This window comes from Tenrec ecaudatus, chromosome 1 (assembly GCF_050624435.1).
Source record: "Tenrec ecaudatus isolate mTenEca1 chromosome 1, mTenEca1.hap1, whole genome shotgun sequence".
NCBI classification, from domain to species: domain Eukaryota; kingdom Metazoa; phylum Chordata; class Mammalia; order Afrosoricida; family Tenrecidae; genus Tenrec; species Tenrec ecaudatus.
The window spans coordinates 59,466,413-59,478,781 of record NC_134530.1 but is presented as its reverse complement, the minus strand read 5'-3'; the positions used below and the strand labels follow the sequence as shown (position 1 = coordinate 59,478,781).

At 38.8% G+C, this 12,369-nt stretch overlaps 1 protein-coding gene and 1 pseudogene across 4 annotated transcripts in view; both read left to right on the top strand.

Moving 5' to 3' along the window:
- Positions 1 to 12,369, top strand: part of KIAA0319L (KIAA0319 like) — a 132,117-nt gene that overhangs the window by 6,010 nt on the left and 113,738 nt on the right. The gene's annotated exons all lie outside the window — the stretch shown is intronic.
- On the top strand, positions 11,533 to 12,012 carry LOC142428857 (small ribosomal subunit protein eS25-like; annotated as a pseudogene).

Here is a 12,369-nt window from a genome sequence, read left to right as displayed (position 1 = left end):
TGGAGCAGGGGATTGGGTGGAAAGGGAATCTCACAAGCATCAAGAAGAGATGGCAATAGAATACACCTTTGAACCTACGATCCCTGTGCTAAAAACCTTCCCTACCCAGGAAGTATATGAGGGAGTACTCCACCCAAAAAAAACTTGGAAAACTTTCCCCCAAAGCTATCTATCTAAATTTTTTTTAACAAAATAACCGTATCACCTTCAAAGAACTTTCCATTGCACTTAATACATTTGTCAAATCTGCGATTCCATTCTTGGAAACATTTTTCAAACTCATCTGACGGCACCTCCCTCGTTTTTTTCTTCACCTCTTCTATGTCATCAAATCACTGTCCTTTTGTGTCCCTCTTTATTCTTGGAAGCAAAAAGTTACATGGAGCGAGGTCAAATGCGTCAGGTGTGTGGGGCAAAAGAGGCATACTGAGTTTGGCCCAAAACTGGCACACTGAGATGGCTGTATGAGCAGGTGCATTGTTGTGGAAAAACCAGTCTCCTGTCTGCCACAAATAGTGTGACACGCCATTATGCAGTCTTTTCAGAACCTCTAAATATAAAGCTTGATTAACAGTTTGACCTGGTGGAACTAACTCCAAATGCACTGAGTCAACATTTTTGTCTTTTTGGAAAGTTGCTGGATGTCCAGGAGGAGGGTTATCATCAATTGGCATTTCACCTTTTTTGAAACGAGAAAACCCACTCATACACTGGAGTTTTTCCGATAGCACTGTCCTTGTAAGCTGTGTTCAATAACAACAGTTTCTGTGGCAAAATTTCACAGCCATAAGCTGTTCTCTCAAATCGGCTATCACAAAAAAACAAGGTTCAAGCAAAATTGCTTTTATGAAAAAATTAACTGTGACCAGAGAGAACTTTCCCAGGCGACACCACTGGGTGCACTAACTCAGAGCAGGTTGCTTGATGCTCGCCTAGCGGGGAAAAATGCATACTATGAAAGCTCCACTTAACAGAGTTTTTCCTTTTTTGGAGGGGTATCCCTCATATATGGAGTGAGCTGAAAGTGCTGGAGATAACAAGAGACAGAAGCAGCAGCAGAGAAACAGTGGCAGCAAAATTAGGAGACTGGCAAGAGCCAATATGTTGGGTGTCTTGGCTCATGAAGCAAGACAGTTGAGCACCTTTGGGCAAGAGGCTTATTGAAAGAGTAGGGTGCCACAAGGTGGAGTTAGGTTTGCTGACCCTAGAGCTAGAGTTGGAGCTGAGCCACTTCCTCTGGGCTCACCAGCCAAGGCCACACAGTAGAATTTATCCTGATTAAAGAATTCTTTTTTAAGCATTCCTGAACCTGAATTATTACCTATTACTTTCCTAATACACCTTATAGTCATAATCATGACTAATGTTTGAGAGTTTGTTTTCTGTGATCATTGCACAAAATTATTGAACCTAACAGAGAATCAGGGAGTGTCCTGGGAGGAATGATTGGTGTCAAAATTGATAACAAGATTGGAGAGTGGAGGCATATCTGACTTCTGCTTCTAGCCTTCAGCTTTGCTCTGTTGCTGCAGAAAATGTCCCTCTCTTCTATTCTTGAAGTTCAATGAGGAGGTCAGATGCTTCCACCATGCCATTCTTTCAAAAGCACTACCCTAATAGAAAAAAAGTTGGTAAAGGAAGTGAAGAAATGGTTCTATAAATAAAAAATTATATTTATAAACATTTGTTACAGCTTTTTATTATGAATTGGGTGAATGTTTATTGCACAAATAAATTTTCCATTCAACAATTTGTACACATTTTGTTTCATATCATTGATGGTACTCCCCACAATATCATGTCAGTTATCCCACCTGTGTTTCCTATTTGGATTTTTCCTCCTTTCTTTTTTTTAAATCATTTTATTGGAGGCTCATATAGCTCTTATCACAATTCATCCATCCATCCATTGTGTCAAGCACATTTGTACACATGTTGCCATCATCATTTTCAAAACATGTTCTTTCTACTTGAGCCCTTGGTATCAGCTCCTCATTCCCCACGTCCTTCCGTCACGAATCCTTGATAATTTATAAATTACCCCCAACCCCCATGTCTTACACCAACCGCTGTTTCCCTTTACCCACTTTTCTGTTGTCCATCCCCATAAGAACGGATTATATGTAGATCATTGTGATCAGTTCCCCCTTTCTCCCCCTACCTATCCCTCCCCTCCCCCATCCGCCCTGTCATTGATACTCTCGTTATTGGTCCTGAGGGGTTTATCTGTCTTGGATTCCCTGTGTTGCAAGCTCTTATCAGTAGTAGTGTACATGCTCTGGTCTAGTCAGATTTGTAAGGTAGAATTGAGGTCATGATAGTGGGGAGGGAGGAAGCATTGAAGAACTAGAGGAAAGTTGTATGTTTTATTGGTGCTATACTGTACCCTGGCTGGCTCTTCCTGGTGACCTTTCTATAAGGGGATGTCCATTTGTCTACAGATGGGCTTTGGTCTCCACTCCACAGTCTCCCTCATTCACATTGATATTATTATTTTTTGTTCTGGGTCTTTGATGCCTGATACCTGATCCCATAGACACCTATGATCACACAGGCTGGTGTGCTTCTTCCCTGTTGGCTTTGTTGCTTCCAGCTAGATGACCGTTTGTTTATCTTCAAACCTTTAGGACCCCAGACGCTATATCCTTTGATAGCAGGCACCATCAATTTTCTTCACCACATTTCCTTATGCACCCATTTTGTTGTCAGCGATTGTGTGGGGAAGGTGAACATCACAGAATGCCAGATTATTAGAACAAAGTGTTCTTGTGATGAGGGAGTACTTGAGTCGAGGCCCAATGTCCATCTGCTACCTTAATACTTAACATATACGTATATGTACAGAGATCTATTTTCCTATCGTTCTATAAAAGTATATTTACATATGTGCATGCCTGTATTTAGACTCTGTAATGCCCTTTGCCTCCTAGTTCTTCTGTTTCCTTTTACGTTCATCTTGTCCCGCTATCATGCTCTTCTTCTTTCTTAACCCTTTCTGCCTTCTCAACTTTTTTCTTGGGATATCACCCTTTTGATCTAAATGGTTCATTATTCTAAGAAATGCTTACTTAAGTAGTATTATTATTTCCCTTATAGACTTGCCTGGGTGGGCTGAAAATTACTCACTGGGGTGAGTTCAGTTGCAGACCTGAAGGATGATTCAGGGTCATAGTCTCAGGGGTTCTATAGTCTCTATCTGGTTGAATTCAGTAAGCCTCGTCTTCTCTCTCTCTTTTGTTTAATAATTTGAGTTTTGTTCTGCAACTCTCTCCTAGTCTGTCCAAGACCTAATGTGATTCTTGTTTTTGTGGTCAGTAGTAGTAGTTAGCACCATGTGGTTTTTCTGGTTTCAGGATTTGTAAAGGCTAAGATTCATGTGGTCCATTAGTTCATTGGACTAATTATTTCTATACAGCTCTGTTTTTTTTTTCACTCTTCGTTGCTCCAGACAGGTCAATAGTTTCAACTTAATAAAAAATATTTAAAGTGTCCACTCTTATTACTAATCAAAGAATGGCAGACTAAAATGAGACGCTCCGTTTAATCTATCCTATTAACAAAGATTAAAATGAAATACCTAGTGCTGCCATGAGTAGTGTGGTTGCCCTCGTAGAGTGATGGATAGCTTAAACATGAGTTTTGGGGCATAAGTGTGAAGGATCTATAAAAAAGTTCATAATTTTGACCTAGGAATTTTCTAGGAATTTATCTCTAGGACATAATTCAGATAGTGATGAGAGCATTCATCAACAATTTATCAACAATTTAACAATTATTTTGGGAAACCCAGCTACAAATAACCCAACTATAGAAGACTGGTAAAATTGTATATGCCCACAAGGTAAAATACTTTCAAACTTCATATTTTAGAAGAATACCACACCCATTGCCATTGAGTTGATTCCCTAACAGTTACTCTAGAGCATTAGTTCTCAACCTGTGGGTCGCTACCCCTTTGGGGTACCCTTTCACAGGGGTTACCTAAGACCATCGGAAAATACTTTTTACAATATATAAATACATACTGTTTTGTGATTAATCACTGTAATTGTGTTTAATTATATTCAACTTGTAGCAATGAAAATACATCCTGCATATCAGATATTTACATTAAGATTCATAACATTATGTGGCAAAAGTAGTTATGAAGTAGCAACGAAAATCTTTTTATGGTTGGGGGTCACAACATGAGGAACTATATTAAAGGCATTAGGAAGGTTGAGAACCACTGCTCTAGAGGACAGAGTAGAACTGCCTGAGGCTTCTGAGGTCATGACTCTTTATGGGGGCAGAAAGCTTCATCTCTCTCGTTGGAGCCCCTGGTAGAGTCTAACTTCTGAACTTGTGGGTTAGCAGCCCACTACACCCCCAGGGAGGGCACCTGTAAAGCTAGTAAGCACTGGGGTGGGGTGGGGAGAAGGCTCCTAATGTTCAGTGATAAAAGCAGGATACACAATTATATTTTTTAACTGTAGTTAAAAAAAGCAGGATACACAATTATATTCATTATGATGCCAATTTTGTGAAAAGAAAGAAAAAATATTATATAATAGAAAATGATTTTAAAAAGATAACTAAATGCATCTATTTATCTGTAGTGGAATTATTTTCTCTTTATACTTTTCTATGTTTTCCAGATCGTTTTTCAGTGTCCATGTATAATTATTTATTTTTAACAAAAAGAAAAAACCCTATGTGGAAAAACTACAAAGTAACAGCTATAAAAACCTATGCGTAGTTTCCTGAGTCATTATTTTTCTCCACCTGTGAGTTGTTCATTTTTTACTTAAGTTCTCAGTTAGGTTTTTCCCTGGTAAAATACATCTTTGATTGTTTACTGTTCATTTTTAGCTTATGGCTTACTCCTGAAACACTACACAGAATAAGGCAGCTCTTTAGTTGTCCCTGTTTCTGTTTACCACTAAGCTGTTTACGCTAGCTTGCATATTGTAGACTTCTTTCTTCTCTCACTTTTGAGCTCAGTGATGAGATCTGTTAGAAATCAGTGATTACAACTAGGCTAATAAAATATGATCTGAGTTTTTGATGTGGGCCATTGAATCACTGTTTGTTTTTTTTTGTTTAATTTTACTTTAAAGTGCTATGAAAAATAGCATTTGGACCTGGGGAGTATTTAGAAATTTTACAATAGATTGTCAGCTTCTTGAGAAATAGGAATTTAAAAAAACTTATTTGTATTATATATCACTAACAAATACAGAAAGTACATAGTAAGTGCACCATAAAAGTGTTGACTGAAGAAAATTAGGAATTAGCAGTAAGGGAATTATCCTCGAGAGTTATACTGTATTTTATTGTAAAATTTTTTTATTGTGATTTAGGTGAAGAGAGAGTTAAACTTTAAAATCAATACAAATTATCACTTGAGATTTGAAACTTAAAATCAACATGATCAGAGCAGAGATAGTTAAAGACACTTGAAAGAAACACAGGGGAAGATCAGGGGAGAAAGGGGGAACAAATCACAATGATCTACATATAATCCCCTTCCAGGGGGTCAGGCAACAAAAAAGTGGGTGAAGGGAGACATTGGTCAGTGTAAGACATGAAAAATTTTAAAATAAATTATCAAGGATTCACAATGGAGGGAGGGTGGGGGAGAGAGGGAAAAATTAGCTGATACCAAGGAGAAAGAAAATGTTTTGAAAATGATCTTGGCAACAAATGTACAAATGTGGCTCACATGATGGATGTATGGCTTTTGATAAGAATTGTATCATCCCCCAATAAAATGATTGAAAAAAAAGAAATACTGCCTTTGAGACAAGCAAGGCTGTTAAATATATCAATATATTCCAAAGAAAAATATGTATATTTGAAGGGCTGTGAATATATGTGGGATCGGGTGGTGGTGGGGGCGAGTCAGGAGGTAAACATTGACCAGAAGCTTTGACATTTTATACGTACACATTATTCAGAAACCATTTTTTTTAGACTTAATAGGAGTCTGATTTTAGGTTAGGTACTCAGGTAATAATGGTAACTATGTAATTCTTGTCTGGGAAAGAACTCCTAGTTTAATGGGATGTACATCATGCCTTGGAGCCGGAGAAGAAGCATTAGCTTCCAGGGAAGGGAGGATAAAGAGGAGAGATCTAAGAAATTCCTTCTAGAGATGATATCTGAGCAGAGTTTGGAAGGTTGAATCTCAAGGACTCGGGTACTCCTAGACATGGGAAATGCAAGAGCAAAGACAAAATTAATAGAGAGCATGGCATATAGAAGAAACTCTGTAATCGATTTAGTTCTTTAGAATATATAGAGCCACGCTGGAATGGTGCTGGTAAAGATTATTGAAAGTACCGTGGACTGCCAAAAGAACAAACAGATCTCTCTTGAAAGAAGTACATCCAGAATGTATCTTAGCAGTGGTTCTCAAACTTCCTCATGTCGCGACCCTTTCATACAGTTCCTCATGTTGTGGTGACCCCTAACCATAAAATTATTTTTGTTGCTGCTTTATTACTGTAATTTTGCTACTATTATGATTTGGGGAACCCTTGTGATAAAAGGGTTGTTCGACCCCTAAAGGGGTTGTGACACACAGCTTGAGAACTGCTGCCTTTGGGGCAAAACTGGCAAGATTTGATCTCACATACTTTGGAACTTTGGACATGTTGTCAGGAGAGACCAGTCCCTGGAGAAGGCCATCATGTTTGGTAAAGTAGAAGGGCAGTAAAAAGGATAACCTTCCACAAGATGGATTGACACAGTGCCTGCAGCAGTAGGCTCAAACATAATATAACAATTGTGCAGGACTGGGTGATGTTTCGTCATACTGTAAATGGAGTCACTGGAGTCGAGTCGCGGCTAACAACAACAACAAATGCTGGAGCGGCAGCTCTTAGAGAGGTTAAGTGTTGGTTTTAATCTTTTTTAGGCAGGAAGTCTGCCAAGGTTTTTGTTACCCACTCAATGAAAATGAACTCTTCTATTTATCTAGTATAAAAGTACCATTGTATTAATGCCTTATGTACAAGTAATAAGAGATGCCAAAAATAAAAATTTAAAGGATGTACTAAAAAACAAGTATGAGTAATTCTAATATTTTCTTTTCATACCTCAGTAATTTTTGTCTTACATACCACCTGTAAGCAAACACCGTATTTAGGAGATAACTGTGTTAGGGATGGGAGCTGCTGAAGACTTTTAATCACATGAGTACTAATGGCAGACTTTCTAGATGACTGTTGTTTGAGTGTAGAATGATGATGGGTACAGGAAGGAGATGGAGGTCAGGGCATTTAGTAGGAAGTTAATGAGGCTCATTATCGTCAAGGTCTCTCACTGAAGAGAGCAGTTTCACTCAATATAAACTGGTAGATATATTGCTAAATAAACTTACTGCCATCAAGTCACTGCTGACTCGTAGTGACCCCTTGTGGGTTTCCAAGTCTGTAACTATTTATGGGAGTAGAAAGCCCAGTCTTTCTCCCTTGGGGCCGCTTCTGGTTTTGAACTGCCAACCATGCCGGTCATAGTCCACTGCATAACCACAACACCACCAACGCTCCTACACTGTGCTAAATAGATGGGTAGGATTTAGGAGTTCTGTACTAAGAGATTGAAGAAAGATTTTAAAAAAATTAGTGCTGTATAATGTATCTAATTCCAGAACATTTTCACATTCCAAGAGAAATCCCCAACCCATTGTTGTTGTTATGTGCCTTTGAGTCAGTTCTGATTCATAACGACCCTATGTACAACAGAACAAAACAGTGCCCAGTCCTGTGCCATCCTCACAATTGTTCTTATGTTTGAATCCATTATTGCAGCCAGTGTGTCAGTCTATCTTGTCCAGGACCTCCTCTTTTTTGTTGCCCCTCCACTTTACCAAGCTTGATGTCCTTCTCTAGGAACTCGTCTCTCCTGACAACACGCCCATGACAAAGAATTGCCATCCTTACCTTTAAAGGAGCATTTCAAGAAAATCACTACCTTCAAATAAATTCTGACTCATAGAGTCCCTATGGACAGAGTAGAGAACTGCCCTTGTGGGTTTCTGAGGCCATAAAATCTCTGCAGTAGTAGAAAGCCTCGTCTTTGTCCCACAAAGTGCCTGGTGGGTTTGAAATTCTGACCTTGCAGTTAGCAATACAACATATAACTCAGTATACCACCACAGCTCCTTATAGTCACTGCCATTTCCTCTCTCCACTAGTTTACTTTCTGTCTCTATAGATTGGTCTGGTTTGGGCATTTCATATAAACGGAACCATAGAATATGTATTCTTTTGTGTCTGACTTTTTTCACTTAGCATAATGTTTTTAAGGTTTATCCCTGATGTATGTATCTGTACTTCATTAAAAAATTTTTTTAATTTGTGTTTTGGCAAAAGCAAATTAGGTTCTTATTTGATGCTTTCTATATACTTTGTTCAGTGACATGTTATATTTATTTATAGAGTGTGCCAACATTCCTGTGATTTCTGTTCTCATTCTATTTTCAGTAATTTAGTTTTCCTGCCCCTTTGCTTTCTTGTTTTTGCTTTAGAGTGAGTGTTGACCCATTAGTTTCATACTAATTATTTTTATTAAAGAAATATTGTATTCACAAAGTATATTTATTTTATAAGCTAATATGTTCTTTAGCTAACAGATGACCTTGGAATAGTTTTGGCTCAAGGTTTACACAGAATCTCAGAATAATAGTCTTGGTGAATTCTTCTGCCTTAACTGGTTCAAAAAGTATAGAGTATGTAAGCGTTTACATTCTGTCCCATATTTTGCTCCCATTCTATCAGGATCCATCTATTTTTTTCTGATCTGCACCATTGTGGTGGTAGCCACGCACTATCTTCTTAGTTTCTAGTGTCTTCTCTGAGTCCCTGGTTTCCTTCATTCTATTTTACTCTGGATACAGAAATACCAAGAATTGTATCTCAGATGGCTGCTCTCAAACTTTTAAGACCCAGATGCTACTCAGCAAAGTAGAATGTAGAGCAAATTTTACATATGCCAATTGACTAGGTTGTCTCATGAGACTATGGTCTTAAGCCTTCAGATTCTTTAAATAGTCCCATGAGATGTTTAATCCATTTGTGGCTCCTATGTGCTTGATTGTATATTTGAATATCTATTATGTGTCTGAGTACATGAATACATATACACATGCATAGTAACACATGTATGCACACCTATGTACGTATACATATCTGTATGTATGTAAGCATACATAAAGATCATGTGTTCACACTCCTATTATTTGCTTCTGTTTTTAATGACTTAATATTCGACTGTGTTATATGGATAATTATTTTGTTTATCCATTCTTCAGTTGATAGGTATTTGGGTTCTTCTGTGGCTGTTATGAATAATGCTACTGTGAACAGTTATGTTAAAATTTTTGTGTGATCATATGCTTTTAGTTCTCTTAGGTATATGTATACCTAGGAGTGGAATTGCTGGATTAGGTGGTAATTCCATGTTTAACTCTTAGAGGAACTATATTACAAAACAGCTGTATCATTTTACATTCCTACCAGCAATGTGTGTGGGTTTAATTTTTCTGTTCCCTCACTCACACTTAATTGCCTACCTTTATTTTTTTATACTTAACCCATTATTGTGAGCCAATTGCAATAGAAGAGAACTGCCACATAGTTTTCAAGGCTGTAAATATTTACAGAAGCAGATTGTCACAATCTCCCATGGAGAAGTTGCTGGGTTTGAACAGCTGAGCACTTAACCACAATACCAGTGGAGTGAAGCCTATTGAAGGTTAGAGAAACTGGGAAGGTTGTACGAAGGGCCTAATATATCTAGTTTCCAAAGAGACAAACTGGCACTGTAAGAGAAAGTGACTGTAGAAACCACCAGATGAGTTTGGGTTTCTTAGTTCATTAATTTTTCATTTGTTTATTATTTATTTATGCAATAAATATTTATTGAGGCAGACACTGCTATTTGTAAGGGTTCTCTCTCTAGCCACTTCTGTGACATGATCTCTTTCTTTCCAGTCATGCTGTCTGTCTCTACCTTTCCACTCTCTGGTCTCTCCTGATTCTAGTGCAGTCTGACTTCTGCCCACACCTCAGCTTTTGCTAGTGTAGACAGTGACCTCTGTAGTTGACACCTTTACTTCTTATTTACTTAACATCTCTGCTTCTTTCTTGAGCAGAGGGCAAGCTTGTCTTCAGTTATACCATGCTTTTCTTTGTTCCTTCTATCTTATTTACTGCACTTTCTCATTATTCCACCTTCTCAGTGTGCCTCTTAAATGTGTGTTTAGGACTCTGTTTCAACCCTTGTCTCATTCTTACATGGTCTTCCTGGGTGCTCTCGATTCATTCCTATGGTTTTAACCTGTGTGCTCACTATTCCTGCATCTAGCTATTCCTTCACTTCTCACCTGCATTCCAGACCACATGGCCACCTGAGTATCTCACACTTTCAACTGGATGTCTCATCACTACTTCTAACTGAATAAATAAAAACTGAACCCATGAATTTCTACCCCTCTTCCTCCTCCTTTTTTACCTGTAGCCATGTAAAGCTCAACTCCATCCATCTTCTGTGGAAAAATTCTCTGAGCCATTTTATGCTTCTTTCGCTCCTACCCATCAAACTCCCTGTTCACAGAGCACCATCTGTGTGTCCATGCAGTGCTCTCCATTCCTGTGTATGCTGTTACTATTCCTGGCTGCTGTTTTTTGATTCTGGTCAACATACACTTTTTCCTGAACTAATTGTTCCTTCTTTATGTTTCCATAGTGTCTAAACATTTCTCATCACACCATATTACACTGTATGTGTGGTCTTAGCTTTTGTGAAGTAAGAGATTAGGTCCTGTTCTAGAGCAGGGTCCTTATTTCTAAGTCCATTCTCTTGGCTCTGCTGTTTTGTTGTTGTCATCATCTTTAGTTGCCACTTAGTTGATTCTCTATTAGTATGGTGTTAATGTTATTATTTCAGTCTGGTAGAGTTCAGAGTTTCAACAGGTCCCCATCTCCCACCCCTGACATTGTTTGATCTCTCAGTCCTGGAGCATCTACTATTTTGTAAGCCTAAGATTGGCTTGCTATGTTCATGCACAGCCCAGCTCTCAACTATTGAGTCACAGGGGATCCTCCCTATGGCATTCTTCTGGAGGTCCCTCTCTTCATAACTCCTCTCTCCCGTGTTTCATGCCTCAAATTCTAGCCACATCAGCACCCTAAACTCAGATCCCTGCCTCCTGGGCTTTGTGGAGTCCCTCTTGTGTTTGACAAAGAAAGGGACAGTTTGGGGCCTTACTTTCATGAGGTTTTCTTCTCTATGGGGTTGCAGGCTTATCCTGCCTGTTATCTCCTGAATATAAGCAGTTGTATATTCTGTTCAGTTTTATGGTTATTTATGGCAGGATAGTGAATCTGGTACCAGTTACTCCATCATGGCTGGGAGCAGAAGTATATTGTGATTACTTGTTTTATATAGCTGTGTCTTTCACAGACTTTCTTACCCATAGTTATACTTCTAGCATCTATCACATGGTAGGTCATAGTAAAGGTTTGTTGGATTAACCTAAAAATAATGCTGGAGGTGAGCCGTGCTTCCTTTTTGTCTAGCATCTTATTGAGGCTGCTGCAGCGGCAGCTGCTTTCTGAGCTTTGTGATGCTGCCAAGGACAGCAAGAAGAAGAAGGATGCTAGGAAGTCAGACAAGAAAGACAAAGACCAGTGAACAAATCTGGGGGCAAGGCCTAGAAGAGTGGTCTAGAGGCAAAGTTCAGGACAAGCTCAATAACCTGGTCTTGTTTGACAAAGCCACATATGACAAGTTCTGTAAAGAAGTTCCCAACTATCAGCTTATCACCCCAGCTGTCGTCTCTAAGAGACTGAAGATTCATGATTGCCTGACCAGGGCAGCCCTCTATGAGCTGCTTAGCAAAAGATTTAGCAAGCTGATTTTAAAACCCAGAGTGCAAGGGTTTACACCAGGAACACCAAGGGCATAGATACCCCAGGGGCTGGTGAAGATACACGAGCAGGTTCAACCAACTCTATGCTTTGAACAATAAAATTTTACTAAATCAAAATAATAATACTGCTAGAATTGGTACTGCCTTAGAATATACACGCTGGGGAGTATTGTTTATGCCTACTACATTCTTTTAATCTTACCCATGATATGGGTACTCATTCCTCAGGAGGGAACAATATTTGGGAGGTAACTTTTCTTTTTTTCTCCTTCATTTCTCAGACTCTGGCCATGAGTCAAAGAATGAGTTTCCTAAGTGGTGAGATTGGAAAAGAATCCTGTTGGTGTGGCACTTTTGTGTGGCATGGTCAGTCTTTAGGACTTGCATACATCCTTCTCTCCTTGGCCATGCTCTAACTGGTCTGTCCATCTCAGGAAAGTGTGCAATTA